Source organism: Haliaeetus albicilla, chromosome Z, assembly GCF_947461875.1.
Source record: "Haliaeetus albicilla chromosome Z, bHalAlb1.1, whole genome shotgun sequence".
Classification (NCBI taxonomy): Eukaryota; Metazoa; Chordata; class Aves; order Accipitriformes; family Accipitridae; genus Haliaeetus; species Haliaeetus albicilla.
The window spans coordinates 36,376,426-36,400,380 of NC_091516.1; the positions used below are offsets into that span (position 1 = coordinate 36,376,426).

General features: G+C 42.0%; 1 protein-coding gene across 10 annotated transcripts in view; it reads right to left on the bottom strand.

Annotated features, from left to right (window-relative positions):
- The window catches only part of SEMA4D (semaphorin 4D), a 99,688-nt gene that overhangs the window by 64,194 nt on the left and 11,539 nt on the right, over positions 1-23,955 (bottom strand). The window contains exon 2 of one of the 10 annotated variants that reach the window (XM_069775846.1): positions 13,280-13,366. The exons of the other annotated variants lie outside the window; for them this stretch is intronic. The gene's annotated coding sequence lies outside the window, so the exon portion shown is untranslated. The remainder of the gene's footprint in view (positions 1-13,279; positions 13,367-23,955) is intronic. 10 annotated transcript variants of the gene reach the window in all.

Here is a 23,955-nt window from a genome sequence, read left to right on the forward strand (position 1 = left end):
TAAAGAGGTTGTAAAGTACCAACTGCTTGAAGTTTGCTCAGTTGGAAAAGCCCCAAAGCTCACTTGTTTGAAGTGTGTCAGACAAGACAGGGAAGAGAATTTGAACAAATATTAGTAGAGCATTAATGGAGATGCAGAGACTTGCAAGCAGCAGACACGATCTCTCCACCTCCACAACCAGGGACAGAATATCATCACCCAAGGGACCAGAAGAACAGGACCAGGCACACCAGCAGAAAAATTCACAGGAGACTTTATACAGCCACAAGGCTGATAGCGCCTGGAATGACACCTGAACAGCAGAAAATATGTAACTCATATGGTAGTACGAGAGATGCAGAAAGCTTGGTGTGCACAGGTTTTCTTCCCTTGATCTTAGAGATAAATAAAAATACTAAAGTTTTTGCTGGTTCAAGAAACTTATCCAGCTGAAAAACTAAGCCATGTGCTTTTATGGGGAGAAATGGAGGTTGTGACATGCCACTTTGCAGCCAGATCAGTTTCTGAATGTTGCTCACTGCACAGCCAGACAAATTTTAATACTAGCGCAGGGAAACAAGTAAAAGCTCATTTAACTGCAGATTTGCAAGAAAAATATGCTTGGTCTCTCTCACTGTGCAGAACTGCAGTTTTGGAAAGCATTAAGGTTTTGACTGAAATTCTGCCAACCAGAGAAAATAGATTGGAAGCTACCAGACCAGTTGCTGCCATGGAACAAACTATCTTTAATGCATTCCTCACAAGTTGGGCTTTCCACTGATCCACTTGTCTGCTTACTTTGTACTTGCATTAGGGTATCTTTTGACTCTGTTGTATATAATTTTCCTTCTGGCACTTGCACCAGAGACTTGATGTGAGCTCTGAAGCACGCCTCTTTGGCTCACAGCACACACAGAGTTAAACAGCTCCTAGAGCACTCTTGCTAACCAAGTGAGAAAACGCTGCCAAACGCCAACCTATTTTATTTGAACTCTGTGTAAACTTGTGTTAGAGCTCCAGTGAAGGTGAGAAGCATACAGAAAGGCTGGACCATGCAGGCTCTGAAAGCCCCATGTTGATGCCAGAGGACTGAATAAACATGAGCGCAAATGCACAAGCTGTGCTTCTGTGACACATGGTGGGAGTCCACTTCGAAAACACCAACCTGAGCATCATTGAAAAACACTCACCACACACAGCTAAAGGCTTCTGATCTACAACAGTATCAACAACAGATCAAAGCCTGTAACACAGATGTACTAAAAAGCAGAAGATCTGGAGTTCAGAACAGCAGGACTTAACGCAGATAAGTCCACTTAAAGGACTGAAACAAGGACAGACAGTGCAGGCTTCAGCTGCCTCCAAAGACTGTCTCTGTGGCAGCACACAGGGGATGCTTGGCCTCTCTTACTCCATTCCCACCCCCAGCCTTGACTTGAGCTGCTCACAGAGGATTACAAAATCACTGAACAGCAGCTCTCCCACAGCCCTCTTCATTTTCCATGCTGATGAAAGCTAGCAGCCTGTGGCAGGGACATAACGCTTCAAAATGGACAGTAGCAGGACCCAGAAAGGACCACTGAGGAGGAAGAGAACGGGACAAGTCACCTGTGCTGAAGCCTGTTTACTTTTATTTGCCTTCCAACTTCACTGACTTCAGAATGTTAAAAGCCATTTGAGTGCTGTGAGATAGAGCAGATAAACCCCTGAACCACAAGTTTAGCAAGTACAATTTCCACCACAAGTTGGTTTCACTACTTGGGTATCACAGAAAAGTATGAACAAGAACTGTTTGTATGTTTAAACTTTACCTGCCACATGTTGAAGACTGCAAATATACCATAAAGGATCATTTACAAACCAAGGCAACTGGTACAGCAAACATGCAAACTATCTGCATTATAGTTACACAAGTCTGAGCCTTCAGCTTGATTCAACTTCAGGCAGCAAGCAAAGAGTGCAAGAACAAAAAAAAAAAAAAAAAAAAAAAAAAAAATCAATCTGAAAGACACAGTTCTTTAAGAAACAATTTTAAATAAACTGATTTTAAATGAATTAATGCTTAATCAAATACTTCCATCTCACTCTATCAAAGTTAGACTGGTTATTTTCATCAGAAAATCCTAAATGCAAAACTGCTAGAGAAACAGGGAGTGAAATGAGTAATTAATGGCTGCCCTCTCCAGATCAATGAACAGTGACGGACTGACCAAGACACACAGTATAGCCAGCAGGGCTGCAGCAGACAGAAAACATTGCTTTCTTCCACGGCTACAGTCAGGAAAGCTTAGAGCTGCCAAAGCAAAAGTTAACATACAACTAAGACCTTCACACACAGGGGCATTTCATTAACCTTTGCTTTTCATGCTATGCACCCAAGTAATGGATATGCGCTACTTTGTTTTAAAAGGTACCTCTACCTCACTATAAATGTACACCATCAGGGAGGGGGTCCCAAAGAGAAAGCATTATAGTTACTACATCAGTTTAGGTGGGTACTACCATCTTGAGAAGCAGAAACAGGAGGTCTGTGATTAAAACCCTAACTAAGGGTGGATGGTACCCATTTACTTCCCTGTCGGAAAAGCTGGATGCTAAGCCTGTCATTCAAAAGCGGAGCTTCAGAGCAGATAAATCATAATTCACAGCTACTGGCACAAGTCTAACTTTTCTATCAGCGGATTTCTGATGCTGCAATTCATACACCAATCTGAAAGATTGCCAAGGCAGAGGACTAAATATTCCTGTAGGTTAGTGTATCACTGAGCAATGGGCCTGCTAGCACAGTTCAAACAAACCATACTAACAGACTGTCCATTAATTAAAGCTGATGCTTCTTTGCCCATCAGGCAACAGTGCATTCAGGAGCCATCACATAATGAAACCATTGTTAGTCTTTTCTTTACATATTCAACTGCAGAACAAAAGGTGACGGTTGTACAGTCAACAAGGACTTGAACTTCTGCAGGTAGCATTGCTTCTCAACAACAAATAAAACAGCAAACAAGAACTTGCACTGAAAGAAGAGGTGAAAACTTAGTAAAAAAAAACCCCACAACCTTAAAATCTCTCTATTACAATTTTTCACTGAACAGCACCCTTTCATAAGCGCTGTCGGTTTTTTAAGTTCAATATCATACCACTTAGCCACTACCATTAGCTAGAAAAGATAGCACAAAATGCCTCCCAAGGAAGGACAGTTTATACTCCTTCCCTCCTCCCAAGTTGTCACATTTAGTGCTCTTTTGCAAGTTTTCAAACATATGAATAAAATATAATATTTTGACATTTGAATGAGACAAATGTCTCAAAAAATAAGATATCCACTTCTTCCAAAACATTTGTGATACAACAGAGTTATTCTTCAATAAAAAGCAGACATAACAAGAAGTTGCAAAACACTTACCAGAAGGAGAAGGTAAAGGAACGTAAGGGGGATTTTGAACTTGTGGTGGTGTTCCATGGATTTGTGCAACACATTTAAAAACAAAAATTGATTCATACTCATATAAACATTGCTTCTAACTGTGATGTTTTATCAACTGCACTAACTACAAACAGCAATCACAGCTGGCATAATGTGCGGACCAACTAAAAAGAGCAAAATAAATACTCTGATCCCAATTTTCCTGAGAAGAGGAAAACAGATGAAAGAATGTCCAAAGCTTCAGAAATGAGCAAAGAAAGAAATCCCTGAACAAAAAGAAATAACAGGTTAAGACAAGTAAAGGGTCTCTAATAGTAGTGATTTATTCTATCAGAGTCTGTTAGTGTCAGGTTATGTAATGAGCCAGGGCGAAAACGTTTTTCAATGAGCAATATGGATCTGGGTTGGCTGATGTCAAGTGCTTTTAAGTGGTAATCTCAAGAAAATGACAGACAAAGACTTTAAATAATGGCTTAAAATTCATTAGTTTTTATGACCCTATGTTTATGAAGGCATGCCTTACCACTATCTTCAAAATAAACCAAAAGAAATTAGAAGAGTAGATGTAAGCTGGAATTCTGCCCAAGTACAAGCATTTCTCTTACTTTCAAATATCTCTGCTTCCAAATTAGGGTACAGATGAAATGATGCATAAAGCTGAAACGCAGAGGTACGTAATACAACAGCTATGAATTAAGAGGGGGAGAAACCTGTAAGCAACGAAACAAAACCACAAAGAACAATTAATACAGGTTAAGCATTTACAGGAGGGAAAATACAGACAGAAAAAACATGCAGCTACAAAGCCAAACGTTGTCACTGAAAATTGGTTTGCCCAAATAGGTGACAGAGGCTGCTAAAACCCCCCATGAGTCAGCTGAAGTGGAACTCTGCTCTTAGAAAAGGAGACAGTCCCCAACATACAGGCTCTTGCAAAGGTAGAATCCATCACCAATTTTCTGTTACGTAAGTGTGCTTTATTACTGGTCTGAAATGCCTGCCTTCAGCTTCAATATCAGGGTCCTACATACCTCACCCTGAGGAGTGAACTAAATTCCAACCTCCCCTTCCCCTTCCCTCCTCCGCTCCCCCCCCCCCCCCATTTGTATTTATCAATTTATGCCCATTACCTTTTCTTTGGCAAGTTATACAGGTAGTGCTTCTTGAATTTGTCCCGCTATAAGCATATTTTCTAGCACTTATCAACCATCCAGGACTCTGGTAATATCATATACTTGTCCGCAGGCAAACAAGACAAAGGAAGGAGACTAAACCCAGCTTTTTTGTGAGCTTAGCTAAACTAATATGCATTACAAGCACCACAGATTAAAAAGGTACACAGAGCCAGTCCACAATGGCTAAGACACTAAAAAAACCCCAAACTTTCAAATATGTCCTTGGCAGCGGCTTTTAAATCTTTTTTTTGAGATGTTCGGTCAATGGCTGTTCAAAACCTCATCTTCCCAAAGGAACCAGGTTCAGAATGAAAAGTCGTAACTCAGACCAGCAGCCTCTGGGGACTGTCAGCACTGGGCTCCTCTGATGTCAAGTCAATTTAGGCAGCTCTAGAGTTACTGAAAGGAAGACACCTCCAGCAAGCATTTACTCTCCAGAATCTGTAAGAAAGAGACACTCTTGTTTTACAACACAAGGGGCATAGGTAAGGCCATCTCTTGGGGTTTTTTGATTTTTTTTTTTAATTAGCTATTATTTCCATACACCAAGATCTTTCATTAAGTGATGCAACTTCAACCAGATCAGCACAGAAAGAACACTCCTAGAGTGGAGAAGCATAAAAGTAAGCTTTAGAGCACTTATGCATTCTTTTTTTGAGTCTAGTATACCAATTCACACGGGTTCTGAGTCAAGAAGCAGAAATCCTTCTGCCTAAGTAAGGACAAGTTACTGAGACAGTTACAAAAGATTTTTCTCATGATGCAACTTTGACCACACCATGAATACACGTACTTCTCTTCAACCTGAGTCCAATTCTTGTATTGCTAAAAGACAAACAAAAACCCCTTCAACCTCTTATTCCCATCAGCTAAATAAACCATACATAAATGTTTCCAAGAGGCAGGGAAGCAAATGGGATTACTAAAAATGAAATTAAACCTTCTGACGCATTTCCTTCTTCCCCTTTCATCCATTACAAGCCAGCAATCACTCGGCAGAAATCACTCTGATTAACTACCATCTGCACTTACCTTGTTCAGGCAGCGAGAATCCAAACACTTTCCTCTCTGCTGACCTTCAAAACGTTACATGGACAGAAGTAAATTAAAATTTCAGGGTGGGTATGAACAGGCAGGAAGGTGAGGGGAGGGCTGCCCAGGGCACAACACCAGAGGGCCTGGAGTCCCCCCCACGCCACGCTGCCCAATGCTGCACCGCGCCCCCCCAACACAGCCCCACCTGCCGCCCCCGTCCCGCAGCCAGCCCAGCCACCGCTGCACCCAGCCCCTGTCCTCCCAGACATGAGCTCTCTGTTGACTGCAGAGAGGAACACAGAGCAGAGACAACAAGGGAAGAGAACAGTCATTGTGCTTTCCACCAGTCAGCTTTCTGGTTTGGGGAAGCATTTTTGTTCAGAATTTGACTTATTTCAGAAGTAACCGACGTCATCTCGGTTCAGTTCTCCAGTGCATCAGGAAAGCAGAGGCCACAGGGATTTAAGGTAGTGGCTACTGTGTCTGCTCTAGAAAGCTCCTCAAGAATACAGGCAAAAACACCTACTTAAAAAATAGGCTACAGAACCCAAAGGATTTCAAGAAAGAGCTCAGCAACACCAAAATGGGAAAAGCAGAAATAAAATCCAATGCAATTTTGTCTCGTAAGTGAGCCCAGCAAATCGCAGAAACGTGATGGTCCAGATAACACGACTTAGCATTCAGGAAAAACACGTCAGTTTGGACAAAGAATACTCCCAGATGACACAGAAGCAAACCTTATTAACAGCACTGTTACCCAAAAGCGACAGAGCCCAGCTCTCACAACAGGCCCTGTTGTCACCTGGTACCAAATATGAAGGCATCTCAGTCATTAACCTGCTTTTTGATGCCATTTTTGATGAATCCGATTTCTACAGACACAAAGAGGTGATTCACAGCTCTTCACTGACATGAGAAGGGGGACACAGGCCACCGATGCTGCTGTGAGGGACACGGTCTCACCTGCCCAGGCCAGGGGGAACAAGCCCTGCGCCAGAGGGTTTGGTTTGCTCTCCTTCCCCTGCGCTGGATGGAAGGCCAGCCTGGACCCGTACACCCACAAACCGTCATTCCAGCCGTTCCCCACGCATGCCAAACTGCGCCATGCAACACCATTCCCCCCAAAACCACAGGGAGGGCAAAAGATGGAGTTCACTCTTCCCAGAGGCTGAGGGCCTGCTCCCTCTGGCAGGCAGCGGGAACCCGGGAGGGAGCAGACAGGTACGCAGGGGCCCAGCGGGGCAGGAAACTCATCGAGATGGTGCTCAGGATGGAAAACACCGTGATGTGAAACAACGCAGTAAGAGGCATAAATTACTAGAAACAGCAGCATTGCACCTCTCTCAATCATTAACCAAGGGGGAAGAAAAACAACATGCTTCCTGCCCGTCAGTCAGAGCGGGTGCGTCCCGGCCCCGTTCAGCTCCAGCGGCCCTTTCACAAAGGCCGGCATTTCAGGGAGACAGCACCGCAGGGGCACAGCTCTCCTGTCACACCAGCCAGGGCACAGCTCTCCTGTTCCGCCCAGTCCCGCAATGCCTGCAAGAAGGGCCTCAATGCCACAGAGGCCAGCCCTACCGCCACCGGGCTGACGTTGCTACGTCAGACTCCTCATACTTATAAAGGGGGATACAAAAAAATCAGCATCAAGAGACTAAAAAGAAGAGCCACTGTCAAACACAAGAAGGGTAAATAACTCCACACCTCATTTAGAAAGAAAATTAAATCCACACTCTTCAAAAAAATCCTCAGACTATACAAACTGGAAGACCCTGCCATCACAGCAGGAGTTACTCCCTCTTTAATGGATGCCCTGCTGTGTTTCAGTTCAGTGAAGAGTTTGGGTCAAAGTCTCCCCAGATCCTCACCACAACTCACATCCCCGATCACCCTCTGGCTGCCCCAGAGGACTCTGGCCACACAATGCCACCAGCTGCTGGCTGGCTAAGACTGCTGCAACAGCCAGGGTCCCCACACGACAGACATTAAAATACCTTGCAGAAGAAGGAAGGAGGTCTACAGCCATCATCTACCAGTAATAATTTGAAGCACAGTATCAGACACTTTTATTATTTTAAAAAAGGTCTTTATTCAGTGTTAAACCACACAACTCATTTATCGGACCCTTAAAAGGCATCTTATCCATGCTGAATACGTTTGTTTCACATTGAGGTTTAACACTCTTTTCCCTAGGGCACACAAAGACAGCTTTTACCAGTTCACATTTTACACCTTCAAACCCTTGCCTAAGTTTTTCACCTAGAACCTGACTGACAAATGCTTCCTAATTAGAATAATAAAAAAAAACCAACCCTAAACTAAAAAAACCCTAACTGTTACCCAGTTCTAGCTTTGAAGAAACCCAGCTGATCTACACATTCTTCTAACCCATGAATGCAAAACAACTCTGTATCCCTTGTAGAAGGAGGAGGTACATTCCACATTCCCAAAAGCTGTTCCACAGACAAACATTATTTGAAATAAAACCAGTCTAAAGAATACAAACCCAGCAAATTAGGAGTTTAAAGTGCTAAATAAACATACTCAGCTTGATTAAGAACATTTTATTCTCCAGGCACTCTTCAACAAATAGACTCAAGACTCATCATGCCTATAGCATTCTTTCCTTCAGGAAGATGACTGAAGAGAAGAAGCTGCACACCATTTGTGATGCAAGTTTTGATACAGAAAGGTTCCTGTACACCTAAAAATAAAAACCTCAAATCAAGGAGTAAATTAAGACCCCCATCATTAAACAGCTGTGATTTCTAACACATTTTTCTTATAATTTTTCCACCATTCAAAAGGAAACAATGCTCCCAAATAAGATTAACCACATGCTATATTTATATACTATGTGGTTCTATGAAAAGTATATCAATCCACAGAAAGTTAGCAGTTTTCAAATCAAAACAAAAACTTCTGCTTTCAGCCTTCTTACCTAGGACGTAGTCCAGCATTGCGTCAACTGGACCAACAAACTTGCATGGTAACTGTCATATAAGGGTGAGCTAAAGCAACATAGTTTTGTAGCAAACCACCGCCTACTGCCTGCAAACTCATTACTGAATGACTATTCCCTATTAAAATCAGCAACTTGCTCAACATAATTAAAAAATATAGGTTGGAAGCAGCATATTACATCTTGGGGAAACTACTTAAGCAGCAGAATGTGAGCTGCGAAAAAGCACCACGCACTGACAATAATACAAATACAGAAAACATCCCCCAATTCATTGGTAGCAAAGCCATTAATCGCAGCAAGTAGGTCAGTGTTGGAAAGTGTACCCAAAAGCCTACAGACCAGATTACACCACCTTTGGTCACCTTATGGAGAGCCCTCCTCTGCAATGAAGGACCATTTTTAAACCAAGACAGCCTGCAGAACAAAATGCCACCTACGGAGAGAAAACAAGAGGGCAAAAACCAGTGCCTGAACAAACAAGATTAACTGCTAACCTGAAATTAAAATCAGAGAGAACACAAAATACACAGCCCACTCTAAGAAACTGTCAGCAGAAGACATTAGGGTGCCGGTTGCTGTTATTAAACCTGAGCTGTAATGGAAGCCAAGGAGCAGAGATCACCGAGCTGTGAGGCAAAGATGTTGGCATCAAAAAGAGGGGGATATTGTACAACAGGTATCCTACACTCCATCCTCTGCAATTCCATCCTAAAACTTGTTGGGGGGGGGGGGGGGGGGGGGATATAGAAGAGAGAACCTGACAACCTGTCATCACAGAGATTATCATCTCTCGCTTCGGGGAGAGGCGTGGAATTAAAATAATTTTCTCCTTTGGTGGCTGCCAGGGAACATGACCTAAAATTCCACACTAAATAACAACTGAAAGAAAGCCAGTATTTATGAAATATTTTTATCAGCTGAAAGAAACTGTCACTTCAGTCAAGTCAGATTCACCCCTAATTTGTAGATGCCCATTTTCATGCTCCAGCTCACCACAGCACAGATCACACCGTGGTTTCACTGACACTCCTCTTTGCTAGCAAAACCAGCTGAAGCAGCTCCTGCCCCCGCAGCGGAGCTGCTTCGTTGCTGGTGGGGCTGTACCATCAGTAAGCAGCACTGATGTGGCGCAGCATCAGGCCTCCAAGCAACTGTATCACCACTTCTGAAAAGGCTGCATGGGAGCAAGGAGGAGGAGTGGGAATTGGCAAAAGAAGTTTAGGCTGGCTTTTCTGGCACATGTAACAGCAGCGGTGCACCGACATTGAGAAGCACAAGGCTCCACGAATGCGATAACCACCTGAACCACGCAAAACACCATCACTGCTGCTCTCGAGTTAGTCTACTGCGTAAGCAGTGACACTGGATATTTGCATATGTATTCACAATAAAACAGTCTGCTGTGCAATTTTCAAGCTACATTTAATAATAATACATACAATCATGGTGGAGAAAAAGGCAGCTCTGGTTTTGCCCATGGTAAAGATGAAGCCACAGGCAAGCATACACTGCAAACAATCACGCTGTCCTGCCAATAAGGGCTTGTATTCATGCTTCACAAGTCTCAAGCCACTCTGACATCTGTTTTAAGCAGGAGGAGGAGCGCACAGACACCAGCATATGCCCAACGACACGGACAGGCCGTGTGCCCAAGCCATCACACCACTGTGTATGCCCCCTGCCCGGGCAGCACCACTATTCCGCCGTGGCTAACCCCAAGTTAGCTCCTCACGAGGTCTTTCTTCACACGGCGCAGCACCTGCGTGCCCCCAGAGCCACTGAGACACACAGGTAGCTCAAAGCTCAGGGTCATTCATAACATGATGGTCAACCACCCCAAGCTGCAGGCACTCCTACAGGTCCCAGTGCACAGAGGGGTAGAGGCTGCACCAGGCTCAGCCTGGCCTTTCTGCCTGTGGTACAGTACCGATATTAATTATCGATACAGCAATATCACTGTAAAAACCTGCAGTACCTCTTCTCGTGGGTCTTCATGCGTGTGTAACTAGTACGCACACACAGTTATGCCAAGGCAAAGGACACACTTCTTGCTAGAGTTAAGGGTAAACTGTCTGAGTACTACTGGTAGTTGAGAAACCACCACCATACTTGAGTAATCTTGGTAAACAAAATAAGCCTCTCCTATGTAGACTGTCTGTGTACACACTGCTAATAAAGATGAGGGACAAACAAAGGTCACAAAGCTAAGAGAGTTTTAAATAACTGCTTTGGAAACAAACCTCAGCACAACTTAGAGATTGCAAATAAGGAACATGATTTTTTTTTTTTTTTAAAAGTACCATGAGATCTTACGAGATCCTATACCTCTAACTCAATTTGTAATTAGGACTTGCTCAATAACATGTGCACAGGATTATAGATTTATTTTTTTTCTAAAATCAAGTTTCAAGTTTGTGGACCAGATCCAAGGAGCTGGTTTCTATGCATTCCTGAGGGAGAAAGGGCTATAGAAAAGCCTTTTATTTCTGCATGTATTTCCCAGAAGGCCTAACTAATGCAAAAGGAAATGTATCAGGCTTCTTCAATGGGGGGAGGGCGGGAGGGGATTAACACGTTTCATGGGCAGTGTGTGCAAGTGGGGAGGGGTGAGCACTTCAGTGTGAGCAATTAAAGGCAATTCTTTTGTAAACCTTAAGATAAGATAGCTGAAATACCCTTTTCAACAGAAAACCCTACTCGAGTAAGCGTCAAGGCAAACTGCACTGAAAAACAGACTATATGTCACAAAAAGCTACTGTGAAGGGGGACACTTGAGACTGCATCTCCTGAGAATCACCACTTAAGCACATCAGCATCATGAACTTAAGGGTATAAATACAGGAGTCCGTGTTTTCATTGCAAGTCAGCATCATCTGCATGAACAGTTTCACGCAACTGCTAGCAATGGTTTCCTCCTCCTAAATTGATTTTATACATATTTCTCTGCAAAGCTTTTCAAAAACCAACCAAGGTTGGTCCCAGGTTCAGAAGCATGCTTCAAGATAAGATCAAATTAAAAAAACAAAATATGATCAGGAGCAGAGCAACTGTTCCCTATACTAAAATAAATACTACAGAAAAACTGAGTAAGAGGTTATTGCTCCAGAATTAGGACTTCGCCTGCTGGGTCTACTTCATCGCCAAAGCATACCTATAGGCAATGAACCAAGCAGCTTTTGCCCCACCTTACTTCTCTGGGGACCCAAATCCACCACAGGCACCGTCGACTGCAGTGTGCTGCCTCAAGCCTCTGCTGCCCATCACAGGTCAACTGCTGTTCCCCTTGGGGCTTGCTTTTTCTTTAAAACACCCTGCTCCCCCTTGCTAGCAAAAGTACAACTTAAAGCAGACATGGGCCGAGTCTGCCAAAGGCACGCGTTGCTTATATTTTTACAGGGAGCAGAGGCAGCACACCACACAGCTTCCAGCTCACACGTTAGTATACACTTACCAACACACAATTAATTGAACAAGAAGTTTAATTCACATTTTGCTGCACTTGCTGTTCAGAAATTCCTACTCCACCTGTATTTAAACACTGTTTTCATGTTTAATATAGCATGCAACTACTATAGCTCTCTACTGACACTAAATAAAAAGAAATTAATTCCCAGTTATTTGGCATCAATATTAGTTACAGTATAAATAGCCTAGATTATTTAACTAGTCCACTCAGTAACACAATCATCCATCCTTCCCACCAACCCTCTCAGAGAAAGGTAAAAGCAGCAAAATTAATAATTTACTTAAAACCAAATAATCAGTTTTATTGTTCTAGAACTGTGCTTTTAGGTGGTGAGCTACTTAGCATTGTATTTAAAACATTTAATAAGTCAACAGAAAAAAAACCAACCAGGACTTATTACTGATTTTGCTTTGTCACTTATTCTTTCCTATAAGCTCACTTTACAGTATTTGAAGACTTCCAGCTTTGAGACACTGTATTCTGGAATTTTAAGACTATCAACAACAGACATTTATACACCTCTCTGAACACAGAGATCACATTTTCAACAGTAAACCATTTGCTTAAAAAAAAAAAACCCTTTAAATTACAGACTAAGCAATATGCAAGCAACGTAGAGCTTAGAGAAAAGATACAGCAGCTAGAAACTGAAGATCAACAATAAAATGTGCAGACTCTCAAGGCGGAGAGTAATTAATCATTGGAAATAAGATGATGTACAGGATTTGCAATCATTAGTAACAAAATGAGGAGAGATTCATTTTCTGGATGAGGAAAATTAGAGTAGTGGACAAACTCAAGGGCTCCGTACAGAATTTCACCCAGTCATTCCAGAGGTCCATGCTACTCAGGGGCTAAGGTAACACCTTTAATTTGCTTTTCTTCAGGGAAGTACTGGGTTACTTTTTTCATCACATAATCTTTTCACTTCAGACAAGCTGAACCTCACCACCCCACCTCACCACCCTCTTGTCTCAGGCAAAAGAGGAGGCACTGAAGAGGCAGGCAGGATACTAGCTGCTGTAATTCTGGTGTGATACAAGACAACTGTTTTCCCAAGATGTTTGCCTGGCTTTATCAAGATTCTTCTTAACTTTTACATTTTTGCTGAGTATTTTTACAATACAACTGTAGCTACAAGCTCCAGAAGCAAGGAAAGCTGCAGCACAGCTGTAGCAGTAGCATGCATGGCTCTGCAGCATAACCCCTTTTCAGGGCAGCACCCCGCTCACCTGACCACAGCTCCGAGTGCTCTTTCCTTAGAAAGAGAAAACCTCATGATCCCATGCAGGACTCAGAAATACTTCATGCATAGACCTCTGAGAAAGACAACAAAGAGCAAGGCAGCCATCAGTCTTCTGGCTGTTTTGAATACATTTCTCTGTTTTTCAAAAAAAAAAAAAAACAAACAAAAAAAAAAAAAAAAAACCAACCAAACAAATTTCCTCATTACAGCACAGATTTTTCGCAGTATGACTGCCCAATCCATTACCAAGTTGGAAGCTAAACCCAAGCATCAGTACATACATGCTTTGGAAACATAACATCTAGTCATTACAGAGCAAAGCTCTACTTAGTCAACTATCTGAAAATTATTTTGAAAAAACTCTTCTTAATTTCTCTTTGGCTGTATAAACAGCTTTGAAAAATCCCACGTAGATTTTAAAAAGTCTCCTTCACAAAGCCACACTCCTCTAAGTCTGTTCTTATTTGCCATGAATCATTTCAATACAAGTTCTCCATACTAACTCCTTCAACCTTCCATGGCATAATTGCAAGTGTTCTCTCTGCATATTTTTGCATATTTAACTGAGAGACATTTCATACTAACGCAAAGGAAGTGTTTCAGTACACATTTATTTTGTATGTTTTGCTTACATTGTGCTATGCCATTTACTTCTCAAATTCTAGACAAACTCTAGCACAGTGCAGGTGTAATTCATAAACAGCAATTTTAACACAATATAAATCACAACCTAAGTACAATGACAGAACATCAGCTGAAGGTAATGCAAAGGGAACTCCCCAAGTTGCACATGATAATTAAGAGCCTTCCTGAGAAATCCCATGTGGAGAAAAATCCCATCGCAGGCCAGGAAAGTGATAGACTGTAAAATCAAATTAATGGGAAGGTAAATTTCAGCCTCGAGACACTGTGTGTTCTGCATGCATGCCAGACCTCAGAAAACTTTCTCTTAAAACTTGACACAGGATCTGAAGCCATCTGGGACAGTCTGGAGCAAAAGGAGAGCAACGGTATGTGGTGTTTTGCCTATGGTAGCAATAGTTTGGAGGAACTGTCTCATCTCTCTTGGTACCACATATCTCTGCCCAAATTATCATTCAACCAAAGCATTTGTGCTCTCACTGCTACTGCTAGTCTGATGAAGACACATGGGCTGAAGGGTTACTGAAAATACACTAGCAGAAGCCATCGCTCTGGAAATCATCCACCAGACTGAAGCCAACAGTATGGGCCAGCACAACGTAAGGATCTTTCTTCCCCCGCCAGTCTTTCCCTCCAGAAGACGGAAAATTCTCAAGCAGAGCAGGACCACTGATCTAGTACCTGGTGTGGAAGTGCTACTCCTAACATGCAGTTAAACATGCTCCACAGGAGCCCCGCAAGCCTCAAGCCTCTGAAGGCATGGGTGGTCCCCTCAGGAAATAATCTCCATCACCTAGAAACATGGACAAAACCTATCAGTTGGCAATGAGCTCAAGCAGCCTCCCTTCTCCATTCTTGACTACCTCCTGAAATATTTCGTCTGCTTCTGTCACCCGCAAATCCAAAGCAAGAAAGCAGATCCTATAATAACAGCTGTAAGATTCCTGAGCTTGTAACTAGTAGCTTCTCAAATCAAAGAAACAGGTATAACTTGTTACTTCTTCTCGAAGTTCCTCATGCGTCCTCAGAATAACATCTGAACTTCAAGCAAATAGGGCCCTTCAGGATCCTGTCCTCCACTAGATTTCCAGACAAGAAAATTTGTATTTACATGATTAATAATGTAATTACTATAATTACTTATAATAATACATATTAGTATATATATTATATGTTAGGTACTACAATGTATATTAATAATTAGTTATATTTATTAAAAAAACATTTTAGAAAGGTACAGACTTTTTTAATTGACCGATGCCTTTAAAGTTTAAAGCAACATTTAATATAAAAGGAGAAAATGAAAGTCAGGTTATGCACTTATTTTACTTCAGTCTTTCAGGCAAATTTAAGCATCTTACTTTATTAAGCCTTTTGAAAATTTTCCTTCCAGCTGTGAGATTCAAACCGCAGATTTGTGTCGTCCGCATAATTTCACGACCACGAGGCTATCACCCAAAGTCCCACAAAACTTTTAAAAACAAACTTCTTCATTTTGTATTTGGTTATACTGTGGCTTTCCCAGAGGCGGAACGAGATGTGGCACGTCAGCCCTTGCAGCCCTCCCCAAGCCTCTTTGATTGTTTGCATCTCTGGAAGCTAGTGCAATGGGGCGACTTTGTCAGCATTGTTTTTACAAGCCATCCTAACTCCAAAAGCCAGCATGCACCGCGGGCTCCTGCTCTGGCATGCTGTGCTACGCACTCCCATCTGGTCCTTGCTCACCCTGCGGAAGCAGTGCCGGACTAATCCCAAACGTTTGTAATTCTTTCAAAGGAGATCTTTAGTTTCACAGCAGTTCTTGCGGACCTTATTTTACACTGATGAAGGCAAACAGCAACAACCAGAAGAACAATAGCTACTTTGTTCACGCAGTAAAACAATGTGAAACTGCCAGGATCGTTCTGAATTGCTGAAATTGCTAAGTTTTACTGCAGTACCAAGTCATAAAACTGATACTTCCCTATCCCATTCACCCTCTCTCATAGCAGATGCCAACTACTTGGTTAGCCACATTTCGTTAGTAAGAAAAACATGCAGTCAGCTAATACAAATATAGTAACCGGAAACCTCTCTTCATTGTTCTAACCATTTAGCTCTTGACAGAGTAACGAAAAAAGGAAATATGAACACTGTCCACTCCAAATCTGCAACTACACTTCTTCAGCTTTCACTTACAGCACAAGTCTGCCACTAAAAAGCAGTAATTCTCCGTACACAAATAAAAATTGCACCATGAAAAATACTTTGCAAATACAAGGGTTTGTGGGTTTAAAATAAATAAATGCATGCTCCAGCAAAATGTGCTTTGTGTAAAAAGAGAGAAGCAGTGGAAGGGGCCACAACTTTAACGTGAGGAACACTTGTTTCTCCTTGCTACCTCTCATTGCGGCTGGCTCCTTGACACCCTGGGCGGCCCAGCGGGCCCCTTTGCGAAGCCTCTGTAACAGCCCATTTGGGGTGTCCGTACTCACCAGGCGGGCGGTCTGGAGGCAGGCTGGGAGAAGAGGCAGTGGGCAGCAGGCAGGAGCCCTGGCGAGGCTCCCACAGCGGCAGCCGCTGCCACCAGGTCAGCAGAGGACCTGCTGAGCCACGCTGCAGCACTGGTACCTTTGCCCTTGGCTTCCAGCACCTGCAAAGCTCAGGGGAAAACTAATTACAATGTGATGGACAGGTACAAAAGCAAAGGCAGAATACTCTGCACTGAAGTGCATTAATAAACCAGGCCCTAGAAAGAGTGAGTTATGCAAGACACCAATCACATGGCATCTGATTAGCTAAAAAAAAAAAAAAAAAAGCAGACACAGCTACATACCCAGACAGAAAATGGGGTAACCAGCACCAACCGCAGAGTGAGGCACCAAAGACAGCTACTCCAGATCAAAAGTATCAGCTTACCATTCCCCAAAATTGCACCGTGTGTCAGTTTTCAGCCATTCGGGAGAAAAGCAGGTCTGTACCACGCACATCTCCCACCAACAGATGGGACCACCCTCTCAAATCGCTTTGAGCGCATAGAAAAGCCACCTGCACCCATGAAAACAAACCACATCTCCCAGCAGCCCCGAAAGCCAAACCAAAACCAAGTAAAGCCTGACAAGAGCAAACTCTTTCTGAAGGACCTACCACCTCCAGGCCAAACGCTGCTCTCCTGCCTGCACCTGTCCTGTGCTCACTGCACCCTGACCCATGGCCACCGTCTACTCTGTCACAACATTTTTCAGGAATAAATCCCATCTCAACAAAAGTGGACTTCCTCTAGAGAGGTATCTGACTCTTGTTCCATGCTCTCACTTAATATAAAAGCTTTCCCCATTCTGCACTCTACATCCTCAGCTCTTATTTTGTCTGCTATCTGCTCATCTCCCCAGATATAAATAAATATATATATATACACACAGAGAGGTATGTTTTTATAGGAGGGGAGAAGTCATTTCAAGACATTCAAGTCTCAGACAGCAGTACATGCCCAGCCACCACAAAACAACCCAAAGTGACAAAGGTTCATTTCTCTCACTCCACTCTTTTTCTTAGTGCGACAGTTTCAATTTTCCTTTCCTAACCAAATTCAACAAAAAAAAACTAATTAAGAATTAATAGGTTCACTTAGACCTTGATCAAGGTAATGAAACATTCCAACAGATTAAAAAAGAAACCCCTCTTAACTGAACATAAGGCAAGTTTCTACTTAAATTCTTAGCTTCTCAAAATGCTCACAGATTCCCATCCCCTTTTGTTTTCTCTGTTTATTAGACAAAGCATCAATATCATTAAAATATAACAGCATCCTTTCAGTATTTTAATAGATTCTTGTTATTAAGGAAAAGAGAACTTTCAGAAGCATGAAAGATTATTCTGATGTTTCCTAAAAGGCAGATTTTAATCTTGGTTTGCCTTTTGTTTTGCACATATTTGCAAACAACACCCTACTGATTTTGGATTTGTGTGGAGTGAGTTCTGTTTGCTTATTCAAGTGAGCTTCAGTGATGCTAATAATCAAGGTACAGTTAGATTTTAAATGTGCAAAACCAGAAAAAGCATATACTAATTATGCAGTACATACCCTAAGTTCTTTATTAAAACAAAAGCATCAGCATGATTTAATAGCAATAACCAGAAAACCCAGTATTACATTCTACAGCACAACCACTACTGAGGTCTGTCCCTGTCCCCATCATCGGCCCCATTTATTCTTCTAACTTCAATATGGCTGTTCTTTGGGAAAAAAATACTGATATTCAACTGCCAGTTACTTATATAAACACAGATTATTCTGTATACACCAACACAGATCACTTCAAAGTCTGATGTCTCTGAAATCTGATGTCTTCAAAATAGATCTCAAGATTCAAACTACAGTTTTGCAGGCTCAAAGTATAAACAAAGCAGCTGCCTGCTCAGCTACAATTTAAATAATACACACATCAAAGGGGTTTTTCATTCATTCTTCATATTTAAGCTGTATGGCAATCAAAAACATACAGTATCTATATACAATGTACCAACAAAAGATGACAGCTTCCCAATAGGTCTTTTCACAACACCACTGAGGCACCCGCTCAGGCATTGCTGTTTGCAGGGACTACACCTACCTGTGTGTATCGGAGTACTCTGAGGCTGGACCAAGGCTATTACAGAAATTGAAGACGACTAGTCAGAGAAAGAGATCCCTTTCCAATGTACACATAAACATAAAATCATTTACAGTTAATCTCCACACATAGGCAATATGACTCACAGTCAGTTAAGAAATCTCAATCTCCTCAGTAATTCAAACAGCTTCACTATTAGTTATGATGTAATGAAATCGGTCAGTCAACAGTGACAACACTATATAAACCTCTCTCATCTGGCGCCTAGATTACAGCGTTTTACAATTTAAGACAATTATTTTCTGCTGCTACTAAATTTTTCTCTATTATGACAACTAGTTTACTTGATAAAGAATCTTTAAATGAGCTTTCAATTTATACTGCCTTACAAAATATCTAAAAAATTAATTTCTTACCTGCAACCCAAGCTGCATGGCTGTTCTCACAGCTCTCTTACAAAGACTGTAGCAAAAGGTTGCCTTGAGCAGTTGGCAATGGCCTGAATTTTGTTATCAACTAATGAGTCTGCCGCAAAAATAATGACTGCATGGCAGCAGCCTGCTGGATATAAATCCCTTTGCTGCTTAAAACTAGGTTTTGGATCAATATTAAAACAAAAACAAAACAAAAACCCCAATAATATCTGCAAAGAGTAGCAAGAATAAAAAGCATCTGTGCTGGTCTCACTAACTATACAGCAGGATGCAAGTTAGCACTAAGTTGTTTTATATTTAAGCAAGTGTAAAAATAAGAATATGAAACAGAACACTTAGCTCTGCGCAGTCAGCCACAAGCAAGAAATGCTTCACCATGCAAATGGCGAAAGCTTTCTAAAGAGGGACCAATACTCAGAAGCAGCAGAATAAACGCTATGTGTTTTGTGAGTGCCCCCATCCCTCTCCAGCCCTGTTCACCCTTTCCTCCCCTCGGGCTTCAGTTCTTGGTTAACATCTCTCCGGCTGAAAATAATTGCCTGCCTCTGAAAGGCATCTTGGACAGTGTCACTCCTTAATCAGCAGGAGGACAGCTGAGTGATGTGAGGCATTTCCACCTTCTCCCTGGAGTAACAGCACTGCCTCCACAACGCACTACTGCTACATCAATAACTAAAATGACTTTAAATGTGGTGCTCTCCTCTAATGAGAGCCATATTCCAATAAGGCTGCCCTCCAAAAACCCACTTCACACTATTATACCAGCTGCCTATTAGGACTTAGCTTATCGATACAGCTATCACTGAGGATCAATCAGCGCAGACTGCATGCAAACCTCAGGGAAAATCCATTTGTAGAAATGAACTCACAACACATTTGCTATACCTAGATACATATACACAAGCAATAATCAATTGTGTTATCTTTAACTTTTTATCACATTGTGAACTTGATAATAAGCAGCAGTAGATGTGCAAGTTCTTGTGCCCTGGCAGAAGGAGGATACCAGTAAACTTCCCTAGGTTTACAAAATGGCACAAATTTACCTCTCTGTGGAAATACCTTCGAAAATAAAACTAGATATCTATTTCCCAATAAATTGGAGAGATGGAGAGAAAAAAACATGCTTGTGGGCTTTGCTAACACACTTGCAGTGCGTATACCAAGAAGGAAATGTGTGAATCAGAACAATACAAAGTTCAGCTTTCATCAGATCAGTAACACATGCTGTAGTTTCACTCCAGAACAGAACCTCGGCATCTACAAATTGCGCAGGTGTATTTCTTCAAAACGAGTCACCTTCTCTTCCCCACATCACACATTTACTTGAAAAAGAAAATCTAGACAAGATCCTCACTATCCTCATTCTCAAAGAGCCACCAAAATCATCTTTTCTGTGAGGACACTTAAATCCCGTAATTGTTTCCTTTTATCCAGTTTTCCATCCTTCCCAACTCTGCCCCCTTGCTAGATACCCACTCCTGAAGTCTGACACCAAGCCACACAGCTCAGACCTGTGGCTGACACTCATATTCCCTGCCCTGCACCCATTTCGTTCTGCAGCTTACTCAAACTAACAGCTACTGCCCTCTTTCTCTCCCCCACGCATTTGTGATCCACATCTACAGCAAGACTTACAGGAAACCACTTTCAGATACAACGGCCAAAGGCACAGCTCGGTGACTGGATGCAGCAGGACCACACAAATTACCTTTAACCAGCTCTTCCAAATTCTGCTTCTCCCCCTTCCCTGAGGCTCACTTTCTCCTTGTTTCAAACTAGGCTGTAAACTTCTCGAGGGAGGGACTGTGTCTCCCACAGGTATTTATATACCATGAACTCTTAACACACCAAAGCTCTGCTTGGTGCCCTCAAATGCCTCCAGAACACAACAGCCCTGGTAGTATCATAAAACCATCAATTACACTTGAGTCTTTTGGATATTTGCAGGAAATGGAAATCATTAATTGAGAAAGTGACAAAGCCTGTCCTTTCCCAACCCTCAAGTCCCTCCTCTCCACACAAAGGCAACTACTGAATTTGGTTATATTAGACAGCGTTTGATTGTTGGGATCAATGTTTCAGGAGCCTTCATAGTCTCCTCCACAACCTCTCAAAGATTCAGTTAAATCTCAGTTTGCTTTCTTCTCTGCTTCCCAAACATTTTTAAAAGCTCGCGTCTTCATCAACTGTAGAAGATTAAACACCTTTGGTCCATCCCACACCACAGTCACACAAAAATCTTTAAATCTCTTCACACAAACTTTGAAAAACAAATACAATTAGGTATTAAACGCAAAGCAAGGAGTTTTGAAAATGGAGAAAGCAATTCTTGCTTTGGGATATCCCAAATAAGAAGTGCTTTATAACCTTAAAACGATCATAGGCACATTAAGAAACTTAAGAAGTGGAAAAACATGGCAGCAACGTAAGTAGATACAGAAATCTTGACTACATGCAAGTTTTGCCGAGTGCTTAAAACATTCAAGTCAAGAAGCAAATAAACTGCATTATTTCAGTAGACAGAGCTGAGACAGAGAAGCGCTGCTGAAAAGCCCACGTTTTTAACAGCTTCCTGTTCACACTGGAACACTTTCTTGATTAATCAATGTATTCCTGCTCAATGCACGCCTACATGACCCCTGTGTACCAAGACAGCCATTACGCAGCACAGATTAAAGCTCACAGACACGTTTTCAACTCCACAGATGGCCACGACAAGAAGCGGAAAGCTTCATTACCGGTCTTCACTGCTGTCACAGCTTCTTCCCCTTTACCACTTTCAGAGCTAGGCTGTTCCACACGCACCTCAGATGTAAAAGCCTGAGTAGCTGACCTCAGGCTCTAGACCACATTGCTCTGTCCTCCTGCCAAAGAGCTGAGCAGGGGGTTACAGCCAAAGTCCAGAAGCATGCCACAGCTGCTGCAGCCAACACTCGGCTGTTTCCATGACCTCCAATTTCCACCTGCCACAGAGCCAGATCCCGAAACAAGCACGAGTATTTTACTCATATGAGTAGCCCACTGGCTGACAGCTGGGCTAACAAGTCAGAGCCTCTGCTGAACTTTGCATTTTGCTGTGCGTTTTACAAAAGCTAACAGCTTTCACCTTCCCACTCCCTGCCTCTGCTGCAAACCCAAGCACTGAAAGTAGTAATATAAATACAAGGTTTCAAAAGATTATTGCACAAGCTTTACAAATCACAACAGAGCCCCAGAAAAGACGATCATTACACCACTGGTGCTGTGCTGGATACCGCGTTGCCCTGCCTCTTATTCTACACACTTAACCCTTTGGCACGCGTCCCACTGTTGGTTCAGCATGATGAGTCTGGAAAATCTGTGCCAATGTGGCTATCTGTAGCACATCATTTGCAAAAAGAACAGACGGCTATGTGTACATTTGTTGTACATGACAGCATTGGGAATTTTAGGCAGCCAAAAAGCAAACCTTATGTACAATTCTTCTTTGTCCTAGGTGTTAGAAATGCTACATATCTAACCTGATTTACATAACCTACAAATACTAGTCACTAAAAATTAACTAGAATACCAGCTTTACTCTACCCATGTGCATATCTAAGCTGCTTCATATTAAAATTTAGACTAAAGTGATGTTAATTCTAATAAAGCCTGAATTCTAAGTCCCACGGAATATACTTGTCTTTAAAAGCAATGGATCAACTATGGTTTTATCAACTGCTTCGAAGTAAAGGAAAGGAAACATCAAGAATTAAAACTACATCTCATTTTAGCTACAGCTTTTCACTTTGAGTGAAAAGAAATAATCATCCAGTTTTATTACAGTTTGGGCCTTCACATTCCTATACTCAGGGTGATTCAAGAAACAATAAAGTTGCTTGTTCCAGTACAGGCAGTACCCACCTGACAGTGTTCTGGCTCACAACAGTACAAATAGTTCCACCAATACATTTTCAAAAAATGACTTGCTGAAATGAACACAGTGGCTCAAAACTCTGTATTTTTCCTCTTTGCATGCTGAAATCAATAGGCATCATTATCGTCACTACCTCAGCAGTAAAACTTTATATTTTCTTGCTTCCCACAAGAATCTTAATGTATGCCATTATTAGATGGCATGGCCTACAAAATGCTCATGGCTTTACTGTCAATATTTGATTAATTTTAACCCTAACCAAAGGTTCCTCTGTCTGTGAAGGGAAGGCACACTCACAGGTGGCAGGTGTAAAGAAAAAAAGTTACAGCATATTGCCTGCATAGCTAAATATAGCATCTTGCCTGGATAACTAAATATAGCATCTCAGTATTAATACCACATTCACAATTTTAAAGTGTATGAAATCTTAAAAGTCAAGGCTTGAACATCTTGACCTCATGTAATCACAAAGGACTTTCAACACCACAGGAAGGGTCTCAAAAAAGCCTACTAAAGTCATGTGAAGAGCTTTTGAAGCCACTGCAGCAATCACAACCCTACATGGCATCTAAACAAACATTTTCATGGTGCTAGTGGCTATAATGAAAGTACTACATTAAAAATCCACACTGCTCTTTTTAGTGAAACCATTAAAGCATTTTTCAGAAGCCAACATAAAAACATGCAAATTCTGAACCAAGGCTACACTATTATCTGCTACGTACGTACCTATGCCAGCTGAGCTTTATCCAGACAGACACTTCAGGATCTGGACGAACTGATCACCGAAACTCCCCGGACATCACTCTGAACACACAAGTCCAGAGCTGCCGCAGCACCTTTCCAACTGGAGGCACATGCTCACATCATCAGGGTCCATCCCACTTTTTACATGCCCATCTTCCAAATTCAACATGCGCTTTCAAGATCCTTAATTTTTGACAACTCAGTTCCACACCTGTACACATCTCCATCTGCCTTTTAGGAAGTCGCAAATAGTATTATGTATCTGGAGCTTGCTTCTTATTATTCCTCAGTGACAAAACAGGACATAAAACCTCACAAAGCTCCTAAACAAGACTTCATGACACTAAAA